Genomic DNA, 10694 nt, shown 5'->3' on the forward strand with positions numbered 1-10694 from the left:
TTACTTTCTGTTCCTCTGTGACAACATTACTCCAAAAACTGCCACCTATAAAGTACAAATATTTAACATCTCACAATTTCTGTGAACCAAGCATCAAGCATGGCTTAGCTGGGTGCCTCTGCCTCAAAGTCTCTGTGAAGCAGAGGCTGTGGTCTCCACAGGGCTCCAATGGGGGAAGATTTCCACCCAAGATCACTCACATGGGTTTTGTCCGGATCCATTTGGACCGAGAGTCTGAGCTCCTGTCTGTCTGTTGGCTGGACACTCCCTCAGTTCTCTCCTATGGAGCTTCTACCTAGTGCAACTGACAACATCAGCACTTGCATTCCCAGTTCTGGTGATTTGATAGAGAACGATAGTAAGAGCGAGAGAGAGAGAGAGAGATGGAAACTTAAGGAGAGAGGTAAGTAGGGAACCCAAGTAAGTCAGTGAGTGGGAAGTCACAGACGTTTTGTAATTAAAACTTGGAAGTGACATCCCATCACCTTGGCTGTGTTCTGTTGTTCAGAAGCCAGATACTGACCACTTAGTGGTGGCAAAATGATGTGCACTCCAGGAGGCAGGGAGCATTGGGAACATTGTGGAGGCTCCCACCACATAGACCAATATGAGGCTCTTGGGACTGATTCTGAGTAAAACGGGACCATGGAAGGCTTAATGCCAGTGGATCACAATGTCTGAATAACCTCTAATTTCAACCCCTTCAGGATGCAGACCTGAAAATGAGGTTCAGAGCGGCAGTGACTTACCAAAAATCACACATCTGGGACCCAGAGAAGTTCTGACTGGTATTCTATGGGATGTCCTACTTCTTGTACTTCCTCCATCTCTAATTGTGTGCATTAGACACATGTGACACCAGCCCACAGGTGTTGTACGTATTATCGCATATACACCTGATGAGGTCCCTAGGAAGCTGTTTTTAGCGCAATCCTCATTGTGCAGCTTGGGACACTGGGGAGATCTTGAGAGGCACAGCAGCTTTTCCAGGACACAGAACTGGTAGGAACAAAGAGGTCTGACCTCATCTCTGTCTCCTCAAAGCTGGGGCCTGGATCCACTCCCAAGGAGCTGTGGGGAGGGTGGTGATGGGTATTTGTGTACTGTGTTGGAGATGACATGGGCAAGGAGGGAGAGCAGCCAACATCCTAGCGGGGGATTTGGGTGCGTCTCATTGAAGGAAGGGGTCAAGTAATAGAACCTTGAATAAGTGACCTCACTTCCTTGGTGACAGCCCCCAAGAGAACTTAGAACTCTGGTTACCAGGCACCCACATTGTAATCACAGACTCCTGTCCAGTTCAATTGAGTGGAGACACTCGACAGAGCAGGATGTTCTCGTGTTGTCCCATGAATTTCCGAGGCTCTGGCCCCCGGAAAGCCCAGAATGAGAGCGTGTTAAGTCACTTTAGACGTTGGCTCAGCCCTCACCTCGAATGTGTGTGGCCTTTTGGCAGGAGGAACCATCAGGTAACAGTTAAGGCCAGGGCAGGCCACTCTAGGTCAGGCCAGAACTGTGATCCCAAAAGGACAGCCCCACACCCCTTGACCCTCATTGTGTGTTTGTAGGGGGGAGGTGGAGTTAGGGAAGTTGGGGATGAGGAGGATCCAGGCTGGGCAAGAGCAGGAAGCTAGATGGTGGGAGTCGAGCAGTGTGTCATGTTGGTACTCAAGATCTTGGTTGCAGGAGAGTCACGTGAGTGCTGGGGACCAAGCTCCTCTATTCACATGTGAATGCCAGGACCTCAAAGTGAATCGCATTCCTTCACTGTTGGAGTCTGTGCAGATGCCGCTCTGTGCCTGATCTGTGTTGGGGTTTCCCACTGTGGCAAAGTCCAGGCAGGCCCCTGATCCGCCCTGGCCTGACTGTTGCGCACTGTCACTGCAGAGCTGCACCCAGGAGATGGTCGAGGAGCTGGTGGATGCTTTCCAGTTTGCCATCTCCCTGGAGTGGACACAGGTGCACCAGTCCATCAATGACCAGGGCTGGTCTGAGGTGAGTGTGGGTGCAGAGGGGTCTTCACACTCAGGGCCCTGAGATTATCAAGGCAGTACTAGAATCCAGACTCAAATCTGAGATTCTGCTGGGAACCGCTGCCCCAGAATTTTCTCACTAGAGTGCCCCACAGTACCACTCCCAGAGAAATCTGGACCTCCACTCCTTCCCACAAGCTACACAGGAGGGTAGAAAGTCACCTCAGTCATCCTGGTGGTTCACCATTGTGTCACTTGTTGTATGTCCCTCCTCCTCTCCCCCAGTGTGAGCATGAGTCCACTGTGAATTTAAATGAGGCCTGCAGGATGCGTGCCTTCCAGGCAGCGTGATCGAGAAGCTGACAGATTCCATGGCACAAACTTTCCTGAGTAGGAACATCTCCAGCTTCACCACCTTCATGGTCAACTAATCAGCCTCAGACACATCCCACCGGGTCCTGGACCAGCTGTTTACTAGGTGAGTAGCCACTCCCTCCTCAGCACAGTGGTGACTCTGCCCTCTGCCAGCTGTGTACCTTGGGCAAATCCCTGCATCTCTCGGAGCCTCAGTTTGCTCTTCTGAAAAGTGGGGGGGGATAAATTTCATGGTGATCTTGTAGGGACTAATGGGATCAGCAATGGCAGGTGCTTACCTGGTGCCTGGATCTGCAGAGAGAGCTGTAGACATGCTGTGGTTCTTCATGGTTATTATTTCTCTCTTTGTCACGAAAAGTAGTCTGCATCATCCTTTTCTGGGATGTGGCCTTTCTGAGTTTGGAAAAGCACATGGAAACCACCCTGTCAAGGAGGTGGAGATTCTGTCCAGCTGGTCCTGGTCGTTTTCCTTGTGGTAGCCAATCAGGGATCTCTGTGGCAGCAGAGGAGCCCCAGTCCCACTCAGGTGTCTGGGATGGTTCTGGTTGGACTTCAATCATGCAACCATGTAGATTAAGCACCTACTACATGCAGGACTTTTGGAGACACTTAGTAGAACTCAGTGAATAAAGGAGATACAATCGCTGGGCCTCAATTGTCGTCTGAGAGTCAGACAGTCACATTGGACATCATTCGCAGGTCCTGTCCTCCATTGCACATCCCAAGTGGTGCCTTGATAGCCTCCTTTACATCTAGAGGCATCTTTCCTTATTCCATCCAGGAGGGCAGAGCACAGGACCATCTGAAAATGTGAGTGGTCTTTGGGTCCCGAAGAACGGCTTCCTGTCTCTACAGAAGAAAGTGTGGAGGGAGAGATGGGAGCTGTGGCTGGGGCGGGCCTTTCAGAACCCACATCTCATGCATCTTTTGATTTCCGTGGGAAGGCCGAGGTCTGGTGGCTTCCAATCCGAAAGGGCAGGACTCAAAGAGCTTGGATGGGTGTCAGGACCCCTGGGAATCAGAGGGGTGGCTTGGCTGAGTTGTCCCCAAGAGACCCATTCCCACCACAAACCCATCAAAATCTGCCTCCCCACATCCACCTCTTCTGAAATCAACCTCCAGGCCCAAGATAGGAGATGTGTGAGCAACCTGCTCACAAATCTGCCTCAGTGCTCAGTCCAGTTATACAAGTGCATGGAGGGCTGGGCTGGGCTGTGTCCCAGCCCTTTGGGAGAAGAGTGTCAGCGAGAAGAGAGTCACGACAGAGTCTGTGTTCAACCTGCTGTATAACCAGACCTGCCACTGCCTGGATAGCCTCACAGGGACCACTGCTGCCGTGGGGCTCTCCCTTGGATGGGAAGGGGCAGGCATAGGGGCCCAGTCCCAAACCAGGTGCCTTGGGGGAGAAGTGTGGAGGGAAAGGCCAGGCCTCTGACTCTGTTGCCCACTTGCCTCCCCCAGTGCCATCTCTTCTCTGGTATGAACCTGCCTGGACCCAGGGCAGGATTTCTGGGAGCCCCTCCACTATCCCTGCTTCACGGTGAAGCTGACCTCTCTGCATGTCAGCTTGCCTGGCTCAGGGCTGCAGGGCCACGCGTACCTTCTCCAGGTCCAGCTGGAGCATCCACGGCTCATTGAGGCAGAGCTGGAAGGTGAGGTGACAGTAGTCTTGGAAGAAAACTTGCTGAGTGTTCAGAGGCTTTGTTCCCTTCAAGGCAGTGGGGTCTTTCCTGTCTTTGACAGGCACAGGGGAAGTCAGCTACGTGAGTGACACTGTTTCTTTCTCCTGCTGCAGTACCATCTCAAGAGCTCCCCCCAGCTCCAAAGCCAGAGCAAGGGCCAGCTCCACGGCTAGATCCAGCTCCAGCTCTAGTTCCACCACCTGTGCCAGAGCTGGAGCCAGTGTCACCTCCATCAGTCCCTCCAGGGCCAGAGCCACCACCAACATCAGCTCCAGTCCCAGTGCCAGCTCCTGAGCAGGAGTCAGATGGACCATTGGCTCCAGGGAGAATCCTCCTTCCACCTGGAGAGATAACAGCAGAGCCAGATCCAGACCCAGAACCCACCTGCCCCTGGGACGTGACCACAAAAACCTTCTGAGGGAGGAGAAGCCTGACTTCTTGGAGTTCCCTCCCTGGCTGGTGGCAGATCAGTTGACACTGATGGATGTGGTGAGCAGTGGGGCTCTCAGGGCAGGTGGGGCCGGCCTTCCCTGTGCCATGAGCTGCCCCACACCTGCCATTTCCTGATCCAGAATCCTGTGATCTCGGTCCAGCTTCCTTGCTTACCCTCATGTAACCTGAGCAGCCTTCTTAACTCCCAAGCCTTTGCTGTCCTCATGTGGACAGTAGAGATGGACACTGAGAGCAGCTGCCATGCAGAGTGGCTGTACAGATGGATGAGGTGGAGCAGAGAGGAAGTTGGGCATAGTCTGTGCTTTGGTGAGGGATGGGAGCACACTGAAGTGCTGTCTGGTCCTTGGGTAGTTCACTCATTTGCCCAGGAGGCCTCAACAGGCTCAGCACCTATTAGGCACCTCAGGTGTACATGACTACATGGCAGACAAACAAAGCCCGTGGTTGTTGCTCCCTTGGGGGAATGTGCATCTGAAAGAGGAGTCAGACCTCAGGATGATCAGAATGGTTGGAAGATGCCCCTAGAGATGGTCAAGCAGGAGCCGAGTTCTGGTACTTGGACGAAGTGAGACTGGACGGTGAGCAAATGTCATTTCCCTGGGTCACAGTATCGGGTCCTGGGTCATCCTGTGCTGGGTACCCTCAGGGGACACAGGCAACACCCAGGGACTCCCACAAGTCTCAGGCCGCATTCCCAGCATCCTGAGCTCCAGCTCTCATCACAGACCCGGCCTGGGACTGGGGGCTGCGGACGCTGAGCTGGGCTGTGGCAGGGCTGGGTGACACTCCCTGTCCTCCCCAGGAGCTCTTCAAGAAAGTGATGCCCCACGACTTCCTGGACTCCATCTGGTCCCAGTGGGAAAATAGGGCCAATGAGCACCTTGCACCCACTATCCATGCCACCGTGACCCACTTTAGCAGAGTGGTCAAATGTGTCATCACCACCTGCCTCGGGGACCCAGCATGACGGCCCAGGACAGGGCCAGGGTGGTGGAGCTCTGGATCCAGGTGGCCAAGGTAAGATTTGGGAGTCCCTGGGAACCCCTCTCTGGAGTCGTGGTAACCGTTCCTTCTCCTTACTCAGTTCTCAGGATTGAAATCTGTGGTCTGAGCCTTCACACAATCCTTAGGCCCCTCCTGCCAGGGCCTCGATGACCTGACTCCTGGTCCCAGTGGTAGGAAGCTCACCCCATCCTGGGCTCTTTCCTTGGCTTGAGCTAAAATCCTCCTCCCTGGGAGTGTTCCTCCTCAGGGTCCAGCTGTGCTCTTCCCGGGTTTCTTGACCCTTGTCTCATCCAGGACAGGAGACGTCCATGAGGGGACAGAAGCCAGAGGAAGCAGGGCTCCAGCTCCCCCTCACAACACATTCTCTTCCCTTCCCCAGAAATGCCAAGGCCTGAGGAACCTGTCTTCACTCCATGCCATCCTCTGGGCAATGCTGAGCCCCTCCATTCAGCGTTTAAAAAAGACATGGAGACGGGTGTCCAGGTGGGTAGACCTCTCTCCATGAGAGCACCACCTGGGTGGACCAGACACCCCCCACAGTGCTGCCATTGCCCTTCAGTAAGCTGGGATCTCCTGGGAGACAATGAACCCTGGGGACAGGGTCTGACCTGGTTGGGAGGCATGGAGTCCTTCTGGAAACTTAGGCCAGTGGTTCTGCTTCAGGAAACAGTTTCCCGAAGTGCCAGACCCTGACTTGAACCAAATTGAAGATTTTCAAGTGTTTGCTTTGCAGCAACAGAACTCTCTGTCCACCTGAAATCAAGACTCTTTAAAACAGGTTTGTTCATTAGATAAGAGAATGAAGGCCCCAGGTGATAACAGGAAAGCCCCCTCCCCAGTCCCAGAGACCTCTGGCCTCAGAGGACACATTGAAAACGCTCATCCAGGCTGTCTGGATAATTCTGCGTTTTCAAACAAAAGGGATTTACCTTTAAACCACCCCACAGTGTTTCATTCCTTTTTTCCCTCCTCAGGAGGAACTGCAAAAAATTTAAAACCTTGTGCAGAATGGACCAGCGGGAGAGGAGGAAACTGCTCACGGAGGTGAGTGGAGGCTCGAGATCTGGAAGGAGGGAAGGTGAGGGGGGAGGAAGGACCAGGCAGTGTGTTCTTTGGTAAGTTTTTCACTTAAGGTTCCCTGAGAAATAACGGTGTGTCTTGTCAAGCTTGACAGGAAGTGGGGGATGTGAGCTGCAGGTGCAGGTGGGGCCTGTTGGGGGTAGGAGACCTTTGTCATGGTGTAGAGTGGTGTTGGTTGGACTGTTCCAGGAGGTGAGGAGCTGGCAGAATGAGCAGGTCTCTGGCTTCCATGCGGGCCCATCAGCTGACCCTCATCTTCCTCCAGGCTGGCAGGTGGATGGAGTGGGTGGGGTTTCTTTCTTCCTAAAGCAGCCCAGGCTGTCCTCAGGAAGCCAGGTCCCTGCTGCTCCTTCGGTCTTCACTGCACCTCGCAGGGAAGAGCAGCCTGCCTGCCCCAGGGACGGGCACTGTGTGGTCACACAGGCCAGGTGGACACACGGGCTGCCCAGCCTTGGAACGTATGGTGGATCTGGGACAGAACTGTGTGCTCTCTGGGACTCTGCACTCTATCCCGATAGTGGTCATTACTGACGACCCAGTGAGAGTCTACTCTGGTGCCTTGTTGACAAGGATACGCCCCAGATGGCAATGAGAATTATCGGGGAACCTACAGATTCTGAATGGACCTTCCTGGCAGGACATTAGAAGTTTCCAAATAAAAAAGGATGCAAACGTCACCATTACACAGCGCCCTGGTCACCCCCTACACTGTAACTCAGATGTGGCTGAGAGGGGTCCCCTTCCTGAGTGAATGAAGGAGGAGTTCTGTGCAGGGACAATCCTGAGGGGATCCTAGGGAGCTGAGGCATTTGGCATGGCCTCAGGTCCAACCTGGAGTCAGAAAATCCCAGGGGCTGGGACAGGCAGAAGCCACTTGGATATGCCCCCTGAGACACCTTTTGCCTCCCCATCCATGCCTCAGCCTGACTAAGCGCCTAGGCACACCCCGAGAGTCCAGAGGACAGGACCTTGGTCAGAGGTGGGTCTGGAGGAGGAGTGAAGGCCGGGGGACAGGGCCTCTGGCTGGGAGGGGGAGCAGTCTCTCCTCTGTGGGCCCCTGAGCAAGTCACTGCCCCTCTGTGGGCCTCGGTCTCCTCATCTGGGAAATGGAGGGGGATGATCTGTGATGCAGGCCTCACAGGGGTGATGAGGTACAAGGGGGAGAGGAATGTGCAGGAGCTTTGTGCTCCTCCTCGAGGGGCGAGGGGAGAGTACTGGTGACAGTCAGATGACACTCAGTCCTCAGGGGACCCTGAGAGGCATGGGGAGTCCTCCTCACACTTTCCTGATGAGGAGAGAGTCTTAGGGGTCTGGGAAAGCCTGAGGGCACAGAAGAGGGAGTGTTGGAGCTGGGATTGACTAGAACCAGAGCACTCTGGAATGGGAGCAGCCATAGACACCAGATGTCCAGGGTCCAAGATCAGAAGCCTGGGAGACACAGGGAAGGGAGCATGGCCTCCAGAGCCTGTCCTTGACCCTGCAGGATGTGACCTCTGTGAGGGCCACCCTGGAGATGGGCCCCCAGGGAGCCCAGGAGAGGTAGCAGCAGGTGAGGGGGCCTGAGGGGGAGGGTCCAGGTGTCAGAGGAGGGGGTCTCCTCCCTCACGGCTGGAGGCCTCCCCAAGAGAGGGGTCCCTCCTCCTCCAGCCCAGCTCCTAGAGCCCCAGAGCTTGAAATACCTTCCTTGGAAGTGACCAGGAGGAGGCCTGGAATGGCTGGGCCAAGGATGGATTTGGGGGGGAGTGGCAGGGACCGCACAACCTGGGATTTCCCAAAAGCCGCCCCTGGTAGCTGACGGGGAACGTTGGGTTGTCCTGGAGGGGGCAACTGTGGGGAGGTTGCTGAGGGGCCTAGGCTGCTCTCTGTGGGAGTCTGTGGTGGGCAGGAGGATGGAGTGAAGTGACTTGGGGGAGGGTTCATGGGGGCACCTGAGAGGTGGGACTCATCACCCCTCCCACCCTGATTTCACAGGGTGTCATCCCCTTCCTGGGCATGTACCTCTATCACCTGAAGCTGCTGAACATTGAGATGGAGGATGATCTGGAAGTGAGTGAACCTGGAGTTGGGCCAGGGAGCAGGAACCTGAGGTTTGGGATGAGAAAGCCCTGCACTGGCCCCTGAGCTCTCAGTACCTGGCAAACCTCCTCTCATGAGAGAACCACGGCCACCCCTGGGAGCTGGGGAGTCAGGCTCATCTTAGCGATGCGGGAACGGAGGCTCCACGTAAGCCCCCCATGAGGCTCCCCAGCCTGGGGAAGCTCAGAGCTGCCTGCCTGCAGAGCTGCAGGAGGCTGTGTCTGAGCTCCACTCAGCCTCCCCATCAGGCCCTGCCCCTGGGGGAGTGCCATCAGTCCCTGCAACTCAGGAAGCACATCTGTGGTCCAGCTGTCCCTTCTTGCCTGAGGCCTCAGTCTTCCCGTCTGTCATCAGAAATGGGTGGGCTACAAGGTCTCTGGCTTCAGCTCCCCTGTCCCTCCTGTTCAGGAGCCCAGAGCCTGGCCCAGTGTCAAGTTCTGTTTGTGGAAGTTCTGCCCTCTGCTGGGCACTGACAGTCCTGCAGCCTGAGAAGGGGTGGGATAGGGGCTGGTTATGGGCTTGGGGGGCTGTTTCTGATGGACATTCGCTGTCTCCTTTCCAGGGAAATCTGGTGAACCCCAGAAATGGCGTGAGGTGAGCATCTGTGGGTAGGGTGGGGAAGTGGAAATCACAGACCTCGCGTGGCAAGATGTTTCGTGTCCTCATCCCTCGGGTCTTACATTTATTGGATGAGTTAGATCCACAAAGTTGGGAATCCCATCACGTTGGCGGGTGCGGGAGGGGCTGGCATCAAGGACACCTTCCTGGATGAGGAACTAATTCAAGGCAACTGTGAGGACAGGCAAGTCCTGAATTCAGTGAGAAAGCAGGAGGGTTCCCGAGTGAGGAGTGATCCTCACTCCCCACAAGTTCCTGGCAGGTTTCCCCACCCAAGCCCTGTCTGCACCCTTTCCTTCCTCCCAGAAATGCAAAGTCATCAGGAGGATCCAGCTGCTCCAGCAGGCTGCAAATAAGTATGACCTGGAGCCCGAAGAGTGATTTGAGGCCTGGTTCCAGGCCATGGAGCCCCTCAGTGTCGATGAGAGGTGAAGGTACAGGAGTTGGGTGAGGGCAGGCCAGACTCTCTCTGATGGCCGGCTTCAGAGCGTGTGGCCTGGCTCCCTGATCAGCCCCAGACCTCAATGCATGGTGACCCATGGAGCACCGGGACTCAGCTGCTGTCAGGGTCTGGGAGGGACACCTGGGGTGTGGCTCCTGGTAGCTCACAGGCCGCTCTGTCCTGTAGATACTGCCTCTCCTGCCGGCTGGAGCACATACACCAGAAGGCAAGCAAATTGCGGCTCTTCAAGAGAAAGAACTGGCCATCCTCCAGTTCAGGGCCTAGTGAGTGTTGGGACCAGCAGCGACTGAATCCAGGGGCTCAGTATATCTTCGGGCTAAGCATGGACCTGGATCCCAGCTCCACTGCTGACCAGGCCTGTAAAGGCTGCTCCCCTCTCCTCTCTGGGACTCGGTTGTCTCCTCTGAAATGGGTGATGCTAAATGATGCCTGCCGCATCAGGGACAAACGGGGTGCTGTTGATGGACTGAGCACTCGGCACAGGGTTTGGATCAGAGTGAAGGGGGGCAGGGAGGTGTGCCGTGAATCTCAGGGAGGCACCCCAAAATAGTCTGTTTGTTCTCTTCAGCCACCGTGCCCTTGGCAAGGAGCCATAACACTCCGGAGACCACAAGTTCAGCTCCTCCTGAGCAGCGGGGACACTGGCGCCCTCGGGGTGCACTGGGCCAGCTCTTCCCACCTGAGTGAAGGAGGACATCCTAAGACTTTCCCTGGTTTCCCCTAAAGCCCCAGAGGGAGGGCCCCACCCCTACCAACTCCCTGACATCTGCACCCCAGCGACTGTTAACCCATTGGTGAGGAGCGATATTATTTCTTTAATAGTAAATGGTAGATTTGACTCTTACATTATATCCTGCTTCTGTCACAGCCTGGGTGTTGTGGTGTGGTTCTTTCACTGCTTATGCTCATGTAAACAAGACACAGAATCTCACTTTCGTCCTTGAATTAAGAACTTGTGTATGGTTACAT

The 10694-nt window shown here is 55.1% G+C and overlaps 1 long non-coding RNA gene across 1 annotated transcript; it reads left to right on the plus strand.

The window, feature by feature from the left end:
* The first annotated feature begins 4446 nt into the window (after positions 1–4446).
* Positions 4447–9628, plus strand: LOC131401686 (uncharacterized). The gene is made up of 4 exons (XR_009217839.1): positions 4447–4519; positions 6463–6532; positions 9207–9238; positions 9569–9628. It is a non-coding gene; the product is annotated as an uncharacterized LOC131401686 (long non-coding RNA).
* Positions 9629–10694: the final 1066 nt, after the last annotated feature.

This window comes from Diceros bicornis, assembly GCF_020826845.1.
Source record: "Diceros bicornis minor isolate mBicDic1 chromosome 13 unlocalized genomic scaffold, mDicBic1.mat.cur SUPER_13_unloc_1, whole genome shotgun sequence".
In the NCBI taxonomy this organism is placed as follows: Eukaryota; Metazoa; Chordata; class Mammalia; order Perissodactyla; family Rhinocerotidae; genus Diceros; species Diceros bicornis.